The 24,505-nt window shown below is 40.7% G+C and overlaps 1 pseudogene; it reads left to right on the forward strand.

Moving 5' to 3' along the window:
- The first annotated feature begins 4,110 nt into the window (after window positions 1–4,110).
- LOC125516671 lies at window positions 4,111–5,013 on the forward strand (annotated as a pseudogene).
- The last annotated feature ends 19,492 nt before the right edge of the window (window positions 5,014–24,505 follow it).

Below are 24,505 nucleotides of genomic sequence, written 5' to 3' on the forward strand. Positions count from 1 at the left end.
CCAACTTCTCTTAGCATTTAAAATTTATAACCAAAGTGAATTACCATGCTGTTATAAAGGACTCTCAAAATGATATAAGTGAAGCATTAGAGATCAATTATTTCTATAAAATAGAACCACTGTCGTGCTCTAAAAGATATAAGCGAAGCACTAGAGCAAAAACTATACAACTCAGAAGATATAAGTGAAGCACATATAGTATTCTAATAAACTCCAATTCATGTGTGTCTCTCCCAAAAGGTGTGCACAGCAAGGATGATTGTGGTAAACTAAAAATCAAAGACTCAAATCATATAGGACGCTCCAAGCAAAACACATATCATGTGGCGAATAAAAATATAGCTCCAAGTAAAGTTACCGATGGACGAAGACGAAACAGGGGATACCTTCCGAGGCATCCCCAAGCTTACGCTTTTTGGTGTCCTTGGATTTTACCTTGGCGTGCCTTGGGCATCCCCAAGATTAGGCTCTTGCCACTCCTTGTTCCATAATCCATCAAATCTTTACCCAAAACTTGAAAACTTCACAACACAAAACTTAAAAGAAAATCTTCGTGAGCTCCGTTAGTAAAAGAAAAAAACCCACCACTTCAAGGTACTGTAATTAACTCATTCTTTATTTATATTGGTGTTAAACCTACTGCTTTTCTATGGTTCATAAACTCTATTACTAGCCATAGATTCATCAAAATAAGCAAACAACACGCGAAAAACAGAATCTGTCAAAAACAGAACAGTCTGTAGTAATCTGTAGGTTTCCAATACTTCTGGAACCCCAAAAATTCTAAAATAAATTGCTGGACGTGAGGAATTTATATATTAATCATCTTCAAAAAGAATTAACTAAATAGCACTCTCCAGTAAAAAAATGGCAGCAATTCTTGTGAGCGCTAAATTTTCTGTTTTTTTACAGCAAGATCAAAAAGACTTTCCCCAAGTCTTCCCAACGGTTCTACTTGGCACAAACACTAATTAAACACAAAAAACACAACCAAAACAGAGGCTATATAAATTATTTATTACTAAACAGGAACAAAAAGCAAGGAATAAAATTAAAATTGGGTTGCCTCTCAACAAGCGCTATCGTTTAACGCCCCTAGCTAGGCATAAAAGCAAGGATAGATCTAGGTATTGCCATCTTTGGTAGGCAATCCATAAGTGGCTCTCATAATAGATTCATATGGTAATTTAATTTTCTTTCTAGGGAAGTGTTACATGCCTTTCCTTAATGGAAATTAGAATTCAATATTCCCTTCCTTCATATCAATAATTGCACCAATCGTTCTAAGGAAAGGTCTACCAAGAATGATAGGACATGAAGGATTTCAATCTATATCAAGAACAATGAAATCTCCGGGCACATAATTCCTGTTTGCAACAATAATAAAATCATTAATTTTCCCATAGGTTTCTTAATGGTGGAATCCGCAAGGTGTAAGTTTAAAGAACAATCATCAAATTCACGGAAACCTAGCAAATCACACAAAGTTTTTGGGATCGTGGAAACACTAGCACCCAAATCACACAAAGCATAGCATTCATGATCTTTAATTTTTTATTTTAATAGTAGGTTCCCACTCATCATAAAGTTTTCTAGGGATAGAAACTTCCAAATCAAGTTTTTCTTCATAAGATTGCATCAAAGCATCAACGATATGTTTAGTAAAAGCTTTATTTTGACTATAAGCATGAGGAGAATTTAGCACGGATTGCAACAAGTAAATACAATCTATCAAAGAGCAGTTATCATAATTAAATTCCTTGAAATCCAAGATAGTGGGTTCGTTGCTATCTAAAGTTTCAACCTCTCCAATCCCACTTTTATCAATTTTTGCATCAAGATCTAAAAACTCCGAATTATTGGGACCCCTTCTAACTAAAGTTGACTCATCTCCAGTCCCATCATTATCAAGATTCATATTGAAAACAAGGATTTAATAGGGGACACATCAATCACTTTTATATCTTCATCTTTATTCTCATAAAAACTTTCCGGTTTAGCGGCCATCTTATTAACTAAGGTGGCCTGCTTATCCGAGATTTCAGCAATTAATTTTTCAAGATGAGCAAGCTGATATTTTAAACCATAAAATTCCTTAGACATATCATCAAGATCTTTACTCATGAAACTGATAAAACTTTTTTGTTCTTTAAGCTTGTTTCTAAAGAAATTATTATGCTCAAACTGCAAGGACATAAAACTTCTAACGTTGTTTTAGATTTCTTCCAACCTTCTAAGGTGAGGATCAACTCCTTTTGGTAAAGCCATAAGGGCAACAAACAACAAGAGGTAAGCGAAAAAGAGGCGAACGGAAAAAGAGGGCAAATAAAACGGCAAGGTGAAGTGGGGAGAGGAAAACGAGTGGCAAATGGCAAATAATGTAATGCAAAGGATAAGAGTTGTGATGGGTACTTGGTATGTCTTGACTTGGCGTAGATCTCCCTGGCAAAGGCGCTAGAAATCCTTCTTGCTACCTCTTGAGCACTGTGATGGTTTTCCCTTGAAGAGGAAAGGGTGATGCAGTAAAGCAGTGTAAGTATTTCCCTCAGTTTTTGAGAACCAAGGTATCAATCCAGTAGGAGACCACGCGCGAGTCACCTCATACCTACACAAACAAATAAGAACCTCGCAACCAACGCGATAAAGGGGTTGTCAATCCCTTCACGGCCACTTGCAAGAGTGAGATCTGATAGAGATGATAATAATAAGATAAATATTTTTGGTCTTTTTATGGTATAGATTGAAAGTAAAGATTGCAAAATAAAATAGATTGGAAACTTGTATTATGGAAAATAGACCCAGGGGCCATAGGTTTCACTAGTGGCTTCTCTCAAGATAGCATAAGTATTACTGTGGGTGAACAAATTACTGTCGAGCAATTGATAGAAAAGCGAATAATTATGAGAATATCTAGGTATGATCATGTATATAGGCATCACGTCCGTGACAAGTAGACCGACTCCTGCTCGCATCTACTACTATTACTCCACACATCGACCTCTATCCAGCATGCATCTAGAGTATTAAGTTCATAAGAACAGAGTAACGCCTTAAGCAACATGACATGATGTAGAGGGATAAATTCATGCAATATGATGTAAACCCCATCTTTTTATCCTCAATGGCAGCAATACAATACATGTTGTTTCCCTTTCTGTCACTGGGATCGAGCACCACAAGATTGAACCCAAAGCTAAGCACTTCTCCCATTGCAAGAAAGATCAATCTAGTAGGCCAAACCAAACTGATAATTCGAAGAGACTTGCAAAGATAAACCAATCATACATAAAAGAATTCATAGAAGATTCAAATATTGTTCATAGATAGACTTGATCATAAACCCACAATTCATTGGATCTCGACAAACACACCGCAAAACAAGATTATATCAAATAGATCTCCAAGAGAATCAAGGAGAACTTTGTGTTGAGATCCAAAGAGAGAGAAGAAGCCATCTAGCTACTAGCTATGGACCCGAAGGTATGAGGTAAACTACTCACACGTCATCGGAGGGGCCATGGAGTTGATGTAGAGGCCCTCCTTGATCAATGCACCCTCCGGCGGAGCTCCGGAAAAGGCCCCAAGATGGGATCTCTTTGGTATAGAAGGTTGCGGCGGTGGAAATAGGGTTTCGTGGTGCTCCTGGATGTTTGCGGGGTATGTGAACATATATAGGAGGAAGAAGTAGGTCGGTTGATCCACGAGGGGCCCACAAGGGGGGAGGGCGCGCCCAGGGGGTAGGCGCGCCCCATACCTCGTGGCCGCCTCATTCGTTTCTTGACGACCACTCCAAGTCCTCTGGATCACGTTTGTTCCAAAAATCACGTTCCCGAAGATTTCATTCCGTTTGGACTCCATTTGATATTCCTTTTCTACGAAACACTAAAATAGGCAAAAAAACAGCAATTTGGGCTGGGCCTCTGGTTAATTGGTAGTCCCAAAAATAATATAAAAGTGTAAAATAAATCCCATTAACAGCTAAAATAGATAATATAATAGCATGGAACAATCAAAATTATAGATACATTGGAGACGTATCAAAGATCTCCCTACTGATGCAGCTGGCGTTTGAACATGTTGTAGGTGGCAGATCCGGTTGAGCTCGTCACCATGACGAAGACCGACGTGATGGGGAGGGCCGTCCGACGAGACTTCCACTATGGCAGCCACGGCTTAAATGTCTCGCTCTTCTGGTCGCCCTTCCTGGTCAAGGTCAACCTCTCTGACGCGGTGCCCGGCCTGGGCCTGTGGAGTGTGGGAAGTGCACCTCGACACGCTGGATGCCCGGTGGGCGACGCACATCGCCGACTTTGACTACATCGTCCTGTCCGGCACCTACTGGTTCTTCTGCCCATGCGTGTACTACCAGGGCAGCCGGGCCGTCGGGCACCACGGCGGCGCCAGCGATGCCCACAACGCGATTGAGACACCCGTCTTCGGTGCGGCGCGCGCCGTGTTCCGCACGGCGCTCGGCGCCGTGTTCCGCACGGCGCTCGGCGCCATCACGGCCTTGGCCCACGAGGGGTTCCGCGGCAAGGCCGTGGTCCGGACGGGCATGCCCGTGCACTTCGAATGGGGAGTGGAACAACGGCGGCAACTGCGTCCGCACGCGGCCGCTCCGCCGCGGCAAGTGCGCCCGCGATGCCATGGTGGCCGAGTTCCACGCCGCGCATGTGGGAGACGGAAACCATGCATGCAACCCCATACACATGCCCCTCTCTCTCTCAACGCGGCAACAGACGGAGACGTGATGTGGTCTGATGGTTTGTCTTTTGGTTGTGCATGCATAGGTTGACACGCTTAGGAAGACAGAGGCAGCGTCGCAGCAGAGCCGGAACGGCGTGGAGATGCGGCTACTGGACATCACAGAGGCGATGGAGCTGCGACCGGACTGGCACCTGAGCCGGTACTGACACCCGCTGGGCGGGAGGGTGGAGGGGAGCTTCATGGGTGGACTGCTTGCACTGGTGCTTGCCCGGGCCGATCGACATGTGGAGCGAGCTGCTGTTCTAGATGCTGTCGTCTATACCTGGCCATCTGTCGAGCCGGGCTGGGCTTCGGGACGGGCCTATGATAACCCACAAGTATAGGGGATCGCAACAATTTTCGAGGGTAAAGTATTCAACCAAAATTTATTGATTCGACACAATGGGAGCCAAAGAAAACTCTCAAGTATTAGCAGCTGAGTTATCAATTCAACCACACCTGGAAACTTAATATCTGCAGCAAAGTGTTTAGTAGCAAAGTAAGATGATAGTAGTGGTAACGGTAGCAAAAGGTAACAGTAGTAAAAGTAATGTTTTTGGTATTTTGTAGTGATGATAGCAATAGCAACGGGAAAGTAAATAAGCGAAGAACAATATATGGAAAGCTCGTAGGCAATGGATCAGTGATGGAGAATTATGCCGGATTCGGTTCATCATGTAATAGTCATAACCTAGGGTGACACAGAACTAGCTCCAGTTCATTGATATAATGTAGGCATGTATTCCGAACATAGTCATACGTGCTTATGGAAAAGAACTTGCATGACATCTTTTGTCCTACCCTCCTGTGGCAGCGGGGTCCTTACGGAAACTAAGGGATATTAAGGCCTCCTTTTAATAGAGAAGCGGAACAAAGCATTAACACATAGTGAATACATGAACTCCTCAAACTACAGTCATCACCAGTAAGTATCCCGATTATTATCACTTCGGGGTTAACGGATCATAACACATAATAAGTGACTATGGACTTGGAAGATAGGATCAAGAACACTCATATATTGATAAAAACATAATAGGTTCAGATCTAAAATCATGGCACTCGGGCCCTAGTGACAAGCATTAAGCATAGCAAAGTCATAGCAACATCAATCTCAGAACATAGTGGATACTAGGGATCAAACCCTAACAAAACTAACTCGATTACATGATAGATCCCATCCAACCCATCACCGTCCAGCAAGCCTACGATGGAATTACTCATGCATGGCGGTGAGCATCATGAAATTGGTGATGGAGGATGGTTATGGCGACGGATTCCCCTCTCCGGAGCCCCGAACGGACTCCGGATTAGCCCTCCCGGGAGGTTTTAGGGCTTGGTGGCGGCTTCGTATCGTAAAACGTGATGATTTCTTCTCTCTGATTTTTTTCTCCCCGAAACTCAATATATGGAGTTGGAGTCAGAGACGCAACAGGGGGCCCATGAGGTAGGGGGCGTGCCCCCCACCCTCATGGCAAGGTGGTGGGCCCCCTGGCCTTCATCTTTTGCAGGTATTTTTCTTGTTTTCTGAAAAGTGGCTTCATGAAGTTTCAGGTCATTTCGAGAACGTTTGCTCCTGCACATAAATAACACCATGGTAATTCTGCTGAAAATAGCGTTAGTCCGGGTTAGTTCCATTCAAATCATGCAAGTTAGAGTCCAAAACAAGGGCAAAAGTGTTTGGAAAAGTAGATACGTTGGAGACGTATCAACACCCCCAAGCTTAAACCTTTGCTTGTCCTCAAGCAATTCAGTTGACAAACTGAAAGTGATAAAGAAAAACTTTTACAAACTCTGTTTGCTCTTGTTGTTGTAAATATGTAAAGCCAGCATTCAAGTTTTCAACAAACATTATAACTAACCACATTCACAATAGCGCATAGGTCTCAAGTTTACTCATATCAATAGCATAATCAACTAGCGAGCAATAATAATAAATCTCAGATGACAACACTTTCTCAAAACAATCATAATATGATATAACAAGATGGTATCTCGCTAGCCCTTTCTGAGACCGCAAAACATAAATGCAGAGCACCTTTAAAGACCAAGGACTGACTAGACATTGTAATTCATGGTAAAATAGATCTAGTCAAGTCATACTCAATGTAAACTAACAATAATGAATGCAAATGACAGCGGTGCTCTCTAACTAGTGCTTTTTAATAAGAGGATGATGACTTAGCATAAAAGTAAATAGATAGGCCCTTCGTGGAGGGAAGCAGGGATTTGTAGAGGTGCCAGAGCTTGGTTTTGAAATAGAGGCGAATAATATTTTGAGCGGTATACTTTTATTGTCAACATAACAACCAAGAGATGGCGATATCTTCCATGCTACACACATTATAGGCGATTCCCAAACAGAATGGTAAAGTTTATACTCCCCCTTCCACCAACAAGCATCAATCCATGGCTTGCTCAAAACAACGAGTGCCTCCAACTAACAAGAGTCCCAGGGGGAGTTTTGTTTGCAATTATTTTGATTTAGTTTGCATAAAGCATGGGACTGGGCATCCCGGTGACCAGCCATTTATCTCGTGAGTGAGGAGCGGAGTCCACTCCTCTTGAGAATAACCCGCCTAACATGGAAGATACAGACAGCCCTAGTTGATACATGAGCTATTCGAGCATACAAAACAGGATATTTATTTGAAGGTTTAGAGTTTGGCACATACAAATTTACTTGGAACGGCAAGTAGATACCGTATATAGGTAGGTATAGTGGACTCATGTGGAATAACTTTGGGGTTTAAGGAGTTTGGATGCACAAGCAGTATTCCCGCTTAGTACAAGTGAAGGCTAGCAAAAGACTAGGAAGCGACCAGCTAGAGAGCGACAACAGTCATGAACATGCATTAAAATTAATCAACACCGAATGCAAGCATGAGTAGGATATAATCCACCATGAACATAAATATCGTGAAGCCTATGTTGATTTTGTTTCAACTACATGCGTGAACATGTGCCAAGTCAAGTCACTTAAATCATTCAGAGGAGGATACCACCCTATCATACCACATCATAACTATCTCAATAGCATGTTGGCACGCAAGGTAAACCATTATAACTCATAGCTAATCAAGCATGGCACAAGAAACTATGATCTTTAGTTGTCATTGCAAACATGTTTATTCATAATAGGCTGAATTAGGAACGATGAACTAATCATATTTACAAAAACAAAAGAGGTCGAGTTCATACCAGCTTTTCTCATCTCAGCCAGTCCATCATATATCATCATAATTGCCTTTCACTTGCACGACCGAATAGTGTGAATAATAATAATAGTGCACGTGCATTGGACTAAGCTTGAATCTGTGGGCATTCAATAAACAGGAGAAGACAAGGCAATATGGGCTCTTCTGTCAGGTCAGCAATAATGCATATAAGAGCCACTTCAACAATTTAATCATGGTCTTCTCCTATCGACCCCCAAAGAAAAGAAAAGAAATAAAACTATTTACACGGGAAAGCTCCCAACAAGCAAAAGAAGAATAGGAAATCTTTTTGGGTTTTCTTTTTAATTACTACTACAAGCATGGAAATTAAAACTAGCTAAAAGCTACAACTAATTTTTTTTGGTTTTTCTTAAGGTTTATTAAACACACAAGAAGAAAGCAATAAAAAGGAAAGTAAACTAGCATGGATGATACAATGAAAAAGTATGAGCACTGACATCTAGAAATGAGTGTGTGAACATAAATGTAATGTCGGTGGGAAATACATACTCCCCCAAGCTTAGGCTTTTTAGCCTAAGTTGGTCTATGGCCACGGCTGGCCTGGCGGATATCCATAATAGTAGTTGGGGTCATACTGCGATGAAGAAGAGGAAGGCTCCGATTCCCACTGGCTTATAATCATCTCCGGATCCCACTGGTAATTAGACTATCGTGAAGGATCAACTTGTGGTTCCGGCTCTGGCTCCTCGGCTGGTGCAGGGTTCCGGTAGGCGTGAATAGCCTTCAACAGAACAAGGTATGTGCCTGAAGATAAATCAAACAAAGAAGGAGCAGGCAGGGTAATAGTCTCAGGATGATGTTTATTAAAGAACAATTGATATCTAAGCTCTCCTCCCCTATTCTTAACAATAAAATGATGTGCCACCATACTTTTATAATCTAAATAAACACGAGGCAACACTTTTTCTTCCTTCTCAAAATGCCTAATAGGTATGTTAAAATGAGCAGCTAGGTGTGAAGCATAGATGCCTCCAAAGATGGGGCCCTTGGTACGGTTCAGACTTAACCATTTGGCAATAATACCACCCATACTAAAAGTGTTATCACTGTATAAACCGTGGAGCAGAATAATAATATCAGGGATACTAAGGTTTCCACAGTTTCCGCGACCAATTAAGCAACGACTAGCAAATAATGCAAAATAACATAAAACAGGAAAAATGTATGCTAGTGATTCGTGCATCGGAAACCTTCCTTGTTTCCCCTACAGCGATAGTATCAATAAACCCCTCCACATCATCGCGATGTGGTTCTTCTGTCTTGCCCTCAAAAAGGACTAAACAAATCCAACAGAAATCATAAAGTGACATCTCCTTATGCTTCATCATATAAATGAAACTCCACCGTAGGTGGCGAGTTCCTAGAATGGAAATGAAAGTTTTGCACAAAGGTATTTGTGAGTAAGAGATACTGATCGCATTGGTCATGGAGGAAAGTGGTGAGGCATGCATTCCTAGCCATTTCATGAAAATATTCATAGATACTGGCTGCTCTCAAGAAATCATCAGAAGGCCATTCACACGCCCGAACCTCCGCGGTGCGAGGCAGATTATACTTAGGCTTCGGTGCCTTTTCCTTCGAGCTTTGGCTCGATGAGCCCCTCAATATTCTCCTCATCATTTTCTGAAAAATTCTGAAATTTTTAGTAACTTCAAAATAAAAGTAAACCAAACTCAATAATATTGATAGAAACTACTCCTACAAGTGCCTAGGGCCTATATCATGCATTAAAACTACTTTTGACCATATAAATTTGACATGCAAGCTCAAGAACAAGGTCACCTAAGCAGCAAAAATTTGCAATGAATAAAGCACCAGAACAAAAACTAATTGGACCAATGGAGGAGTCACATACCAAGGAACAATCTCCCCAAGCAGTTTTGTGAGAGGTGCTTTGAGCAAGGAGATCGAAAATGGCAGCAAAGTGAGCTTGAACTCGTGCTTAAGCTGGATATTCGTGTTTGGGGGAGGAAGAAGGAGTGTGTGGGTGAAAGGATAAGTGGAGGAGGGCCACTGTGGGCCCACGAGGCAGGGGGCGCGCCCTCCACCCTCGTGGGCAGGTGGTTGACCCCCCCTGCTGTGTTCTCAGTGCCAAATATTCTCAAATATTCTAGAAAAAATCATATTTAAATTTCAGGGCATTTGGAGAACTTTTATTTTCGAGGTATTTTTATATTGCACGGATAATCAGATAACAGACAGAAAAATATTTATTTTTACTTTATTTAATATAAATAACAGAAAGTAAAAGTGCGGTACAGAGGGTTGTGCCTTCTAGTTTCAGCCATCTCATGATCATCAAAAGGAATCCACTAACAAGGTTGATCAAGTCTTGTTAACGAACTCATTCTGAATAACATGGAACCGGAGAAATTTCGAATAGCACTATGTTACCTCAACGGGGATATGCACATCCCCAATAATAAGAATATCATATTTCTTCTTGACAGTAGGAAGAGGAAATTCAAAACCTCCAAATATAATCGATGGAATTTTTCCAATAGAGTAGATACTATGAACTTGGGGTTGTTTCCTCGAAAAGTGTACCGTATGCTCATTACCATTAACATGAAAAGTGACATTGCCTTTAGTGCAATCAATAACAGCCCCTGCAGTATTCAAAAAGGGTCTTCCAAGAATAATAGACATACTATCGTCCTCGGGAATATCAAGAATAACAAAGTCCGTTAAAATAGTAACGTTTGCAACTACAACAGGCACATCCTCACAAATACCGACAGGTATAACAGTTGATTTATCAACCATTTGCAAAGATATTTCAGTTGGTGTCAACTTATTCAAATCGAGTCTACGATATAAAGAGAGAGGCATAACACTAACACCGGCTCCAAGATCACATAAAGCAGTTTAACATAATTTATTTTAATTGAGCATGGTATAGTTGGTACACTGGGATCTCCAAGTTTCTTTGGTATTCCACCCTTAAAAGTATAATTAGCAAGCATGGTGGAAATTTCAGCTTCCGGTATCTTTCTTTTATTTGTAATAATATATTTCATGTACTTAGCATAAGGATTGGTTTTGAGCATATCAGTTAATCGCATACGCAAAAAGATAGGTCTAATCATTTCAGCAAAGCGCTCAAAACCCTCATCATCCTTTTTCTTGGATGGTTTGGGAGGAAAAGGCATGGGTTTCTGAACCCAAGGCTCTCTTTCTTTACCATGTTTCCTAGCAACAAAGTCTTTCTTATCATAACGTTGATTCTTTGATGGTGGGTTATCAAGATCAACAACAGGTTCAATTTCTATATCATTATCATTACTAGGTTGAGCATCATTATGAACATTATCATTAACATTATCACTAGTTTCAGGTTCATTACCAGGTTGAGTTTCAGCATCAGAAATAGAAATATCATTTGGATTCTCAGGTGTTTCAACAATAGGATCACTAGAAGCATGCAAAGCCCCATCATTTTTCTTTTTCTTCTTTTTAGAAGAACTAGGTGTATCTATATTATTTCTCTGAGAATCTTGCTCAATTATCTTAGGATGGCCTTCAGGATACAAAGGTTCCTGAGTCATTCTACCAGTTCTAGTAGCCACTCTAACAGCATAATCATTATTCTTACTATTCAATTCATTGAGCAAATCATTTTAAGCTTTAAGTACTTGTTCTACTTGAGTGGTAACCATAGAAGCATGTTTACTAATAAGTTTAAGTTCACCTTTAACATTAGCCATATAATCACCCAAGTGTTCAGGCATATTTGAATTGTATTTCAATTGTCTACCAAAATAAGCATTAAAATCTTCTTGCTTAGCCATAAATTTATCAAACTCATCTAAGCATGGGCTAGCAAACTTAGTAAATGGTATTTCAGCTTTATCATATCTATAGAGAGAATTTACCTTTACTACCTGTGTTGGGTTATCGAGACCATGAGTTTCTTCAATAGGTAATGGATTAAGATTATATGTTTCTTCAACAGGCGGTAAATTAAGACCATGTATTTCTTCAATAGGAGGTAAATTCTTAACATCTTCATCTTTAATACCTTTTTCTTTCATAGATTTCTTTGCCTCTTGCATATCTTCAGGACTGAGAAATAGAATACCCCTCTTCTTCGAAGTTGGTTTAGGAATAGGCTCAGGAATTGGCTCCGGAGGTGTCCAATTATTTTCATTTGTTAGCATATTGTTCAATAGAATTTCAGCTTCATCTGGTGTTCTTTCCCTGAAAACAGAACCAGCACAACTATCCAGGTAATCTCTGGAGGCATCGGTTAGTCCATTATAAAAGATATCAAGTATTTCATTTTTCTTAAGAGGATGATCAGGCAAAGCATTAAGTAATTAGAGAAGCCTCCCCCAAGCTTGTGGGAGACTCTCTTCTTCAATTTGCACAAAATTATATATATCCCTTAAAGTAGCTTGTTTCTTATGAGCAGGGAAATATTTAGCAGAGAAGTAATAAATCATATCCTAGGGACTACGCACACAACCAGGATCAAGAGAATTAAACCATATCTTAGCATCACCCTTTAATAAGAACAAAAATATTTTAAGGATGTAAAAGTAACGAGTTCTCTCATCTTTAGTGAACAGGGTGGCTATATCATTCAATTTAGTAAGATGTGCCACAACAGTTTCAGATTCATAACCATGAAAAGGATCAGATTCAATCAAAGTAATTATATCAAGATCAACAGAGAATTCATAATCCTTATCGGTAACACAGATAGGTGAAGTAGCAAAAGCAGGGTCAGGTTTCATTCTAGCACTTAGAGATTGCTTACTCCATTTAGCTAATAACCTTTTTAGTTCATTTCTATTTTTGCAAGATAAAATAGCGAAAGAAGCTTCTTGATCAAAAACATAACCCTTAGGAATAACAAATGATTCTTCATCATCACTTTCATCAGTATCATCATATTCAATATTTTCAATTTCTCTAGCCCTAGCAATTTGTTCATCAAGAAAATCACTAAGTGGCACAGTAGTATCAGGCATAGAGGTAGTTTCATCATAAGTATCATGCATAGCAGAAGTGGCATCATCAATAACATGCGACATATCAGAACGAATAGCAGAAGCAGGTGTAGGTGTCGCAAGCTTACTTAAAACAGAAGGTGAATCAAGTGAAGAGCTAGATGGCAGCTCCTTACCTCCCCTCGTAGTTGAGGGATAAATCTTGGTTTTTGGATCTCTCAAGTTCTTCATAATGATAAGAAGATATATATATCCCAAGTGACTCAAAGAATAGAGCTATGCTCCCCAGCAACGGCGCCAGAAAATAGTCTTGATAACCCACAGGTATAGGGGATCGCAACAGTTTTCAAGGGTAAAGTATTCAACCCAAATTTATTGATTCGACACAAGGGGAGCCAAAGAATACTCTCATGTATTAGCAGCTGAGTTGTCAATTCAACCACACAAGGAAACTTAATATCTACAGCAAAGTGTTTAGTAGCAAAGTAATATGATAGTAGTGGTAACGGTAGCAAAAGGTAACAGTAGTAAAAGTAATGTTTTTGGTATTTTGTAGTGATGACAGCAATAGAAACGGGAAAGTAAATAAGCGAAGAACAATATATGGAAAGCTCGTAGGCAATGGATAAGTGATGGAGAATTATGCCGGATGCGGTTCATCATGTAACAGTCATAACCTAGGGTGACACAGAACTAGCTCCAGTTCATTGATATAATGTAGGCATGTATTCCGAACATAGTCATACATGCTTATGGAAAAGAACTTGCATGACATCTTTTGTCCTACCCTCTCGTGGCAGCGGGGTCCTTACGGAAACTAAGGGATATTAAGGCCTCCTTTTAGTAGAGAACCTGAACAAAGCATTAACACATAGTGAATACATGAACTCCTCAAACTACAGTCATCACCGGTAAGTATCACGATTATTGTCACTTTGGGGTTAACGGATCATAACACATAATAGGTGACTGTGGACTTGCAAGATAGGATCAAGAACACTCATATATTGATGAAAACATAATAGGTTATGATCTAAAATCATGGCACTCAGGCCCTAGTGACAAGCATTAAGCATAGCAAAGTCATAGCAACATCAATCTCAGAACATAGTGGATACTATGGATCAAACCCTAACAAAACTAACTCGATTACATGATAGATCCCATCCAACCCATCACCGTCCAGCAAGCCTACGATGGAATTACTCATGCAAGGCGGTGAGCATCATGAAATTGGTGATGGAGGATGGTTGATGATGACAATGGCGACGGATTCCCCTCTCCGGAGCCCCGAACGGACTCCAGATCAGCCCTCCCGAGAGGTTTTAGAGCTTGGCGGTGGCTCCGTATCGTAAAACGCGATGATTTCTTATCTCTGATTTTTTTCTCCCCGAAACTCAATATATGGAGTTGGAGTCGGAGACGCAACAGAGGGCCCACGAGGTAGGGGGCGCGCCCTAGGGGGGCAGGCGTGCCCCCCACCCTCGTGGCAAGGTGGTGGGCCCCTTGGCCTTCATCTTTTGTAGGTATTTTTCTTATTTTCTTAAAAGTGGCTCCGTGAAGTTTCAGGTCATTCTGAGAACGTTTGCTCCTGCATATAAATAACACCATGGTAATTCTGCTAAAAACAGCGTCAGTCCGGGTTAGTTCCATTCAAATCATGCAAGTTAGAGTCCAAAACAAGGGCAAAAGTGTTTGGAAAAGTAGATACATTGGAGACGTATCAGCCTACCAAAGCCCGATGCAAAAAACCCAGGCCTGAGCACGGCCCATGATGCTAAAAGCCCGCCAGGCGTTGGGCCGCGGGCCGGGCTGTTGGGGAACGCAGTATTTAAAAAAATCTCCTATGGTCACGCAAGATCTATCTAGGAGATGCATAGCAACAAGAGGGGAGAGTGTGTCTATGTACCCTTGTAGACCGAAAGCGGAAGAGTTTAGTAACGCGGTTGATGTAGTCGAACATCTTCGCGATCCAACCGATCAAGTACCGAATGCACGGCACCTCCGCGATCTGCACAAGTTCATCTCGGTGACATCCCTCGTACTCTTGATCCAACTGAAGCCAAGGGTGAGTTCCGTCAGCACGACGGCGTGTTGACGGTGATGATGAAGTTACCGATGCAGGGCTTCGCCTAAGCACTACGACAAAATGACCAAGGTGTAAAACCGTGGAGGAGGGCACCGCACACGGCTAAAGATCAACTTGTGTGTCTATAGGGTGCCCCCATCCCCCGTATATAAAGGAGGGGAGGAGGAGGCCGGCCGGCCGGCCACAAGGGGCGCGCCCAAGGGGGGGAATCCTACTCGTAGTAGGAGTAGGTTTCCCCTTTCCTAGTCCTATTAGGACAAGAAGGAAGGAGAGGAAGAAGAGAAGGAAAGGGGGCGGCCCCCCTAGCCCTAGTCCAATTCGGTTTGGGCTAGGGGGGCGCACTCCACCTCTTGGCCTGCCTCCTCTCTTCCACCACTAGGCCCATAAGGGCCAATAGCTTCCCGGAGGGGGTTCCTGTAACCCCCGGTACTCCGAAACTTATCTGAAACGACCCAAACCATTCCGGTGTCCGAATGTAATCATCCAATATATGAATCTTTATGTCTCAACCATTTAGAGACTCCTCGTCATGTCCGTGATCTCATCCGGGACTCCGAACAACCTTCGGTACATCAAATCACATAACTCATAATACATATCATCATCGAACGTTAAGCGTGCGGACCCTACGGGTGCGAGAACTATGTAGACATGAACGACGCACATCTTTGGTCAATAACCAATAGCAGAACTTGGATGCTCATATTGGTTCCTACATATTCTATGAAGATCTTTATCGGTCAAACCGCATAACAACATACGTTGTTCCCTTTGTCATCGGTATGTTACTTGCCCGAGATTCGATTGTCGACATCATCATACCTAGTTCAATCTAGTTACCAGCAAGTCTCTTTACTCGTTTTGTAATGCTACATCCCGTGACTAACTCATTAGTCACATTGCTTGCAAGGCTCATTGTGATGTGCATTACCGAGAGGGCCCAGAGATAGCTCTCCGATACACGGAGTAACAAATCCTAATCTCGATCTATGCCAACTCAACAAACACCATCAGAGACACCTCTAGAGCATCTTTATAATCACCCAATTACGTTGTGACGTTTGATAGAACACTAAGTGTTCCTCCAGTATTCGGGAGTTGCATAATCTCATAGTCATAGGAACATGTATAAGTCATGAAGAAAGCAATAGCAATAAACTAAACGATCATAGTGCTAAGCTAACGGATGGGTCTTGTCCATCACATCATTCTCTAATGATGTGCTCCCGTTCATCAAATGACAAGACATGCCTATGGCTAGGAAACTTAACCATCTTTGATTAATGAGCTAGTCAAGTAGAGGCATACTAGGGACACTTAGTTTTGTCTATGTATTCACACATGTACTAAGTTTCCGGCTAATACAATTCTAGCATGAGTAATAAACATTTATCATGATATAAGGAAATATAAATGACAACTTTATTGTTGCCTCTAGGGCATATTTCCTTCAGTCTCCCACTTGCACTAGAGTCAATAATCTAGTTCACATCGTCATGTGATTTAACACCCAAAAGTGATCATGTTTTGCTTGTGAGAGAAGTTTAGTCTATGGGTCTGCAACATTCAGATCCGTATGTATTTTGCAAATTTCTATGTCTACAATACTCTGCATGGAGCTACTCTAGCTAATTGCTCGTACTTTCAATATGTATCTAGATCAAGACTTAGAGTCATCTAGATCGGTGTCAAAAGCTTGCATCGACGTAACTCTTTACGACGAACTCTTTTATCACCTCCATAACCGAGAAATATTTCCTTAGTACTCTAAGGATAATTTTGACCGTTGTCCAGTGATCTACTCCGAGATCACTATTGTACTCCCTTGCCAAAATCATGCTAAGGCATACAATAGGTCTAGTACACAGCATAGCATACTTTATAGAACCTATAACTGAGGCATAGGGAATGACTTTTCATTCTCTTTCTATTTTCTACCATGGTCGGGTTTTGAGTCTTTACTCAACTTCACACCTTGCAACACAGGCAAGGACTCCTTCTTTGACTGTTCCATTTTGAACTTCTTCAAAACTTTATCAAGGTATGTGCTTTGTGAAAGTCCAATGAAGCGTCTTGATCTATCTCTATAGATCTTGATGCCTAATATATAAGCAGCTTCACCAAGGTCTTTCATTGAAAAATTCTTATTCAAGTATCCTTTTATGCTATTCAGAAATTTAGTATCATTTCCGATCAACAATATGTCATCCACATATAATATCAGAAATGCTACAAAGCTCCCACTCACTTTCTTGAAAATACAGGCTTCTCCAAAAGTCTGTATAAAACCATATGCTTTGATTACACTATCAAAGCGTATATTCCAACTCTGAGATGCTTGCACCAGTCCATAAATGGATCGCTGGAGCTTGCACACTTTGTTAGCACCTTTTGCATCAACAAAACCTTCTGGTTGCATCATATACAACTCTTCTTTAAGATATCCATTAAGGAATGCAGTTTTGACATCCATTTGCCAAATTTCATAATCATAAAATGCCGCAATTGCTAACATGATTCGGACGAACTTAAGCATTGCTACGGGTGAGAAGGTCTCATCGTAGTCAACTCCTTGAACTTGTCGAAAACCTTTCGCAACAAGTTGAGCTTTGTAGACAGTAACATTACCGTCAGCGTCAGCCTTCTTCTTGAACATCCATTTATTCTCTATGGCTTGCCGATCATCGCGCAAGTGATAACCCACAAGTATAGGGGATCGCAACAGTTTTCGATAAGTAAGAGTGTCGAACCCAACGAGGAGCTAAAGGTAGAACAAATATTCCCTCAAGTTCTATCGACCACCAATACAACTCTACGCACGCTTGACGTTCGCTTTACCTAGAACAAGTATGAAACTATAAGTACTTTGTAGGTGTTGTTGGATAGGTTTGCAAGATAATAAAGAGTACGTAAATAAAAAGTAGGGGATGTTTAGATAAAGAAACAATAAAGTAAATATAGAGAGTGTGGAAAAGTGGTGGTAGGAGTTGCGAAATTTCCCCTAAGCAATTGACTACTTTACTAGACCGATAGTAAGTATTATGTGGGAGAGGCCACTGCTAGCATGTCATCCCTGACTTGGAATTCTATGCACTTATGATTAGAACTATTAGCAAGCATCCGCAACTACTAATGTTCATTAAGGTAAAACCCAACCATAGCATTAAGATATATTGGTCCCCCTTCAATCCCGTATGCATCAATTTCTATGCTAGGTTGAAGCTTCTGTCACTCTTTCCCTCCAATACATAGTCCTATCAACATACAACTAACCCTATGGTGTGATCCACGCGCGCAATCATATGATGGGCACCAAAGGACAGCAACATAACCACAAGAAAATTAAATCAATCATAGCAATTCATCAACCACCGATAGGACAATGAAAATCTACTCAGACATCATAGGATGGCAACACATCATTGGATAATAATATGAAGCATAAAGCACCATGTTCAAGTAGAGGGTACATCGGGTTGCGGGAGAGTGGACCGATGTAGATAGAGGGGGGAAGGTGATGGAGATGTTGGTGAAGATGGCGGAGGTGTTGGTGTAGATCGCGGTGATGATGATGGCCCCCGGCGGCGTTCCGGTGCCACCGGAAGCGAGGGGGAGAGAGCCCCCCTCCTTCTTCTTCTTCTTCCTTGACCTCCTCCCTAGATGGGAGAAGGGTTTCCCCTCTGGTCCATGGCCTCCATGGCATGGGAGGGGCGAGAGCCCCTCCGAGATTGGATATGTCTCTCTGTCTCTCTCTGGTTCTACGTTCTGTTCTGGCTCTGTTTCATCGTTTCGTATATATATGGAGATCCGTAACTCCGATTGGCCTGAAACCTTCGCCGTGATTTTTTCCGAATATTAGCTTTCTTGCGGCAAAATAAGAGCGTCAACCACCTTACGGTGGGCTCACGAGGGTAGGGGCGCGCCCTAGGGGGGCGCGCCCCCTGCCTCGTGACCACCTCGGGCACTGGTTCGCGTTGATTTTCCTTCCGAATTTTCCATATTTTCCAAAAATAAGCTGCGTTCGTTTTTATCCCGTTTGGACTCCGTTTGATATGGATATTCGGCGAAACCAAAAACATGCAACAGAGAGGAACTAGCACTGGGCACTGGATCAATATGTTAGTCCCAAAAATAATATAAAAAGTTGCCAAAAAGTATATGAAAGTTGAATGATGTTGGCATGGAACAATCAAAAATTATAGATACGACGGAGACGTATCAGCATCCCCAAGCTTAATTCCTGCTCGTCCTCGAGTAGGTAAATGATAAAAAAATAATTTTTGATGTGGAATGCTACCTAGCATAATCTTGATCATATGTCCAATCATGGCATGAATATTAAGACACGAGTGATTCAAAGCAATAGTCTATCCTTTGACATAAAAACAATAACACTTCAAGCATACCAACCAAGCAATTATGTTTTATTGAAATAACATAGCCAAAGAAAGCTCATCCCTACAAAATCATATAGTCTGGCTATGCTCCATCTTCACCACACAAAGTATTTAAATCATGCACAACCCCGATGACAAGCCAAGCAATTGTTTCATACTTTTGACGTTCTCAAACCTTTTCAACTTTCACGCAATACATGAGCGTGAGCCATGGACATAGCACTATAGGTGGAATACAATATGATGATGGGGGTTATGTGGAGAAGACAAAAAGGGAGAAAGTCTCACATCAACTAGGCATATTAACGGGCTATGGAGATGCCCATTAATAGATATCAATGTGAGGAGTAGGGATTGCCATGCAACAGATGCACTAGAGCTATAAGTGTATGAAAGCTCAAACTGAAACTAAGTGGGTGTGCATCCAACTTGCTTGCTCATGAAGACCTAGGGCATTTGAGGAAGCCCATCGTTGGAATATACAAGCCAAGTTCTATAATGAAAATTCCCACTAGTATATGAAAGTGATAACTCAAGAGACTTTCTATATGAAGAACATGGTGCTACTTTGAAGCACAAGTGTGGTAAAAGGATAGTAACATTGCCCCTTTTCTTTTTTTGCGGGCTTCTTTGGCCTCTTTTATTTTTTTTTTGTAAAGTCCGGAGTCTCATCCCGACTTGTGGGGGAATCATAGTCTCCATCATCCTTTCCTCACTAGGGCAATGCTCTAATAATGATGATCATCACACTTTTATTTACTTACAACTCGATCTAGAACAAAGATATGACTCTATGTGAATGCCTCCGGCGGTGTACCGGGATGTGCAATGATCTAGCGTAGCAATGACATCAAAAAACGTACAAGCCATGAAAACATCATGCTAGCTATCTTATGATCATGCAAAGCAATATGACAATGAATGCTCAAGTCATGTATATGATGATGATGGAAGTTGCATGGCAATATATCTCGGAATGGCTATGGAAATGCAATGATAGGTAGGTATGGTGGCTGTTTTGAGGAAGGTATATGGTGGGTTTATGGTACCGGCGAGAGTTGCACGGTACTAGAGAGGCTAGCAATGGTGGAAGTGTGAGAGTGCGTATAATCCATGGACTCAACATTAGTCATAAAGAACTCACATACTTATTGCAAAAATCTATTAGTCATCGAAACAAAGTACTATGCGCATGCTCCTAGGGAGATAGATTGGTAGGAAAATACCATCACTCGTCCCCGACCGCCACTCATAAGGAAGACAATCAATAAATAAATCATGCTCCGACTTCATTACATAACGGTTCACCATACGTGCATGCTACGGGAATCACAAACCTCAACACAAGTATTTCTACAATCCACAATTACCCACTAGCATGACTCTAATATCACCATCTTTATATCGCAAAACAATTGCAAGGAATCAAACATATCATATTCAGCGATCTACAAGTTTATGTAGGATTTTATGACTAACCATGTGAATGACCAATTCCTGTCATCTCTCTAAATAGATATAAGTGAAGCAAGAAAGTTTAATTCTTTCTACAAAAGATATGCCCATGCTCTAACAAATATAAGTGAAGCAAAAGAGCATTCTACAAATGGCGGTTGTCTATGTAAAGAAAAACAGGCAATCCAAACTTCAAATGATATAAGTGAAGCACATGAAGCATTCTATAAAGCCATACTCAAAAGATATAAGTGAAGTGCAAAGAGCATTCTATAAATCAACCAAGGACTATCTCATACCAGCATGGTGCATAAAAGAAAAGTAAAAACCTAAATGCAAAAGACATTCCAAGACTTGCACATATAGCATGAACGAAACGAATCCGAAAACATACCGATATTTGTTGAAGAAAGAGGGGATGCCTTCCCAGCATCCCCAAGCTTAGACGCTTGAGTCTCCTTGAATATTTACTTGGGGTGCCTCGGGCATCCCCAAGATTGAGCTCTTGCCTCTCTTCCTTCTTCTCACCTCGAAACCTCCTCAATCATCGAACAATTCATCCACACAAAACTTCAACAGAAAACTCGGTAAGATCTGTTAGTATAATAAAGAAAATCTCTACTCTAGGTACTGTTGCAAACCAATTCATATTTTTTTTTGCATTTTTTATACTGTAGTATAACTTTTTCATGGCTTAATCCACTGATATAAGTTGATAGTTTCATCAAAACAAGCAAACTATGCATCAAAATCAGAATCTGTCTAAAACAGAACAGTCTGTATCAATCTGAACATTTCCCATAATTCTGATACTTGAAAAATTCTACCAAAATTAGGAAAAATAAAAAATTTGTACAGCAAGACATTCCAAAAAGAATCAGAACCATTTGAAGTTCCAGTAAAAAACTAAAATTCATGCACTACAGCCAAAGTTTCTGTCCTGCACCGCACAAACCAACAAGCATCGTAAACATCCTAAAGGCAAACCTTGGCACATTATTTTTATAATACAATGGAATTGTACAAGGGGATAATTATTTTTGTTGAAAAGTTTCTGTAATCAAGATTCACAAAGTTTCAGTGAGCATGAACAAAGTTCAAGGAGCTCTCCCACTTCAACAATACAATGGAATTGTACAAGGGGATAATTATTTTTGTTGAAAAGTTTCTGTAATCAAGATTCACAAAGTTTCAGTGAGCATGAACAAAGTTCAAGGAGCTCTCCCACTTCAACAATACAATGGAATTGTACAAGGGGATAATTATTTTTGTTGAAAAGTTTCTGTAATCAAGATTCACAAAGTTTCAGTGAGCATGAACAAAGTTCAAGGAGCTCTCCCACTTCAACAATGCTTGTCTTTCTCACTCTCACTTTCTTTTTTGAAAAAGTTTTGGGTTCCCCTCTTTATTTTTGTTGTTTCTAAACTATATGAAAGAACTCAACAGAAATAAACGACTCTCTAAAACTTCCGGGTTGTCTCCCTGGCAGCGCTTTCTTTAAAGCCATTAAGCTAGGCATATAGTGCTCAAGTAATGAATCCACCCGGATCCCAAGGTATATCAAAGCCAATTTTAATTAACAATGATTTATAATTTAGTAGTGAGCACAAAGTAACATATATCATGCAATAACGAAGTCTAACTCTCTTCCTATGCATCGGCATGTCATTAAAGAACAATTCATGCACACCTAGTAAAGGCCAATGCATAGTATAAACAATTTCTTGCAATTTTATCATATTAGAAACATAGAGAGGTGGAGATATAGTTCCTCTCTCATAATAATTGCAAGTAGGAGTGTAGCGACCAGACCTCAAATGGTCCAATCTCTGTGCTCAGGTGTCATCCCTGGATCAATAATGCTGACACCACACAGTACTTGAAGGATTTATAACAGAGTAGCAATCACACACCTATTACATCGAGTGTCTCAAAAGAGAACTTATTACAATAAATATGGCTTAAGGCCATCTAATAACGATAACAGCGGAAGGCTTGGAAGATAAGTGAGTCCATCAACTCCAACGGCATCACTGAGTATAGAACCACGACCTAAAAACTCCTTAATCATTGTCTGAAAAGTCTGCAACATTAACGTTGCAGCCCAAAATGGGTCAGCACATGGAATATGCTGGCAAAGTAACACATAGAGAGTAATGGAATGAAACAGCTATTCTATATGCAAATTTGGCTCGTGGAAAGCTCTATGGTGACAGTTTTGCATAAAGCCAATTTTTCCCTAATGCAAAGGAATAAATTTTTATTTAACTATCATGGTAGTTGTTAAACATTGAGAATGGTTGACAGCATTCTCAATCCCAATTAAGCATCGTCATTAAACAGAACCCAACAAAATTAATTTTAGAGTAACATGTTGAGATTCACATGATAATCCAGGTACTAGATACTCAAGATGTCCATAACCGGGGACACGGCTAATCATGATTAGTTTATACACTCTGCAGAGGTTTGCTCACTTTTCCCCACAAGACTCGATCGCCTCCGTTTGGTTTCTTGCACTACATGGTGTTTGAGAAGACGGATGACCGAGACATAGTCTTTCAGAAGCGCTAGCACCTTACGATCGGGTAGACCATTACACCTACTTTCCCCTACATCTGCTAGTCCACCACTGTAAGAGTTCGCACAACTTAGTCAACTATGCTAGAGCCCATAATAGCTTGTGGCTGCACACGGAAGTTTCTAGCATGAATAATCTCATGATCCCTTTGAGCCTGGGTGGCGGTCCATAAAAAAACAGGCAATCGCTGGAATACCCAGGTGACTCAATCCACCCAGATGTGTATTTAAGTTGCCACCTTAGATAAACCATTAATTAACAATCTCACATCTGTCATGGAAACACTCTCCCAATCCACGTCTACTAGCATAGCATGGCAATAATAAGCAAACGTAGAAGTAACTCCCAAGGTTTGATAAAAACAGGTAATATGTACTACCTCAACTACTTCCCAAACCCACAATTTATTTAGATCCTAATCATGCAATGTGTGAGGATTGATCTAATGTAATAAAACTGGGTAGAGGGAAAACATGATCAAAGTGTTACTTGCCTTGCTGATGATCTGGGAAACCTAGCGATTCGAAGTAGCAAGCGGTGCACTCCGGGTACTCTATCGCAAGCAAACAAGCATACAATAAGTACTCAACTAATGCACATGTAAACTCAAATAAGAGATCTAACCAGAAAGTTCAACTTAAGAACTCCGGTTGGCAAAAAGAATCAAATCGAACGAAGCAACGAAAGACAAATGGCAAAAGAAACAGGCTTCGTTTACTATTCTGGATCTAAGGCAATTTTTACAGTGGCAAAAACTTGTTTAAGTTGGTTAATCGGAAAGAGGGTTTCGAGACGAAATCCAGGCGCTTGAATCGCCTGATTCCGATAAACGAGCGAAAAATTAGACTAAAACGAAAATCGGATCAGAGATCGCGAACAGAAAAATCACAAATTTAATCCAGAAAAAGAAAAACGATGAACATTCGTTAAAACGAACGAACGGGCCAACGCTCGCTAAATAAATAAACCGGAAAAACCAATCTATTTTAAAAAACGAAACAAAAAACGAGCAAAACCGGAGGCGAAAAACCAGAGGCGAAAAA

This window comes from Triticum urartu, chromosome 6, assembly GCF_003073215.2.
Source record: "Triticum urartu cultivar G1812 chromosome 6, Tu2.1, whole genome shotgun sequence".
Lineage (NCBI taxonomy): Eukaryota > Viridiplantae > Streptophyta > Magnoliopsida > Poales > Poaceae > Triticum > Triticum urartu.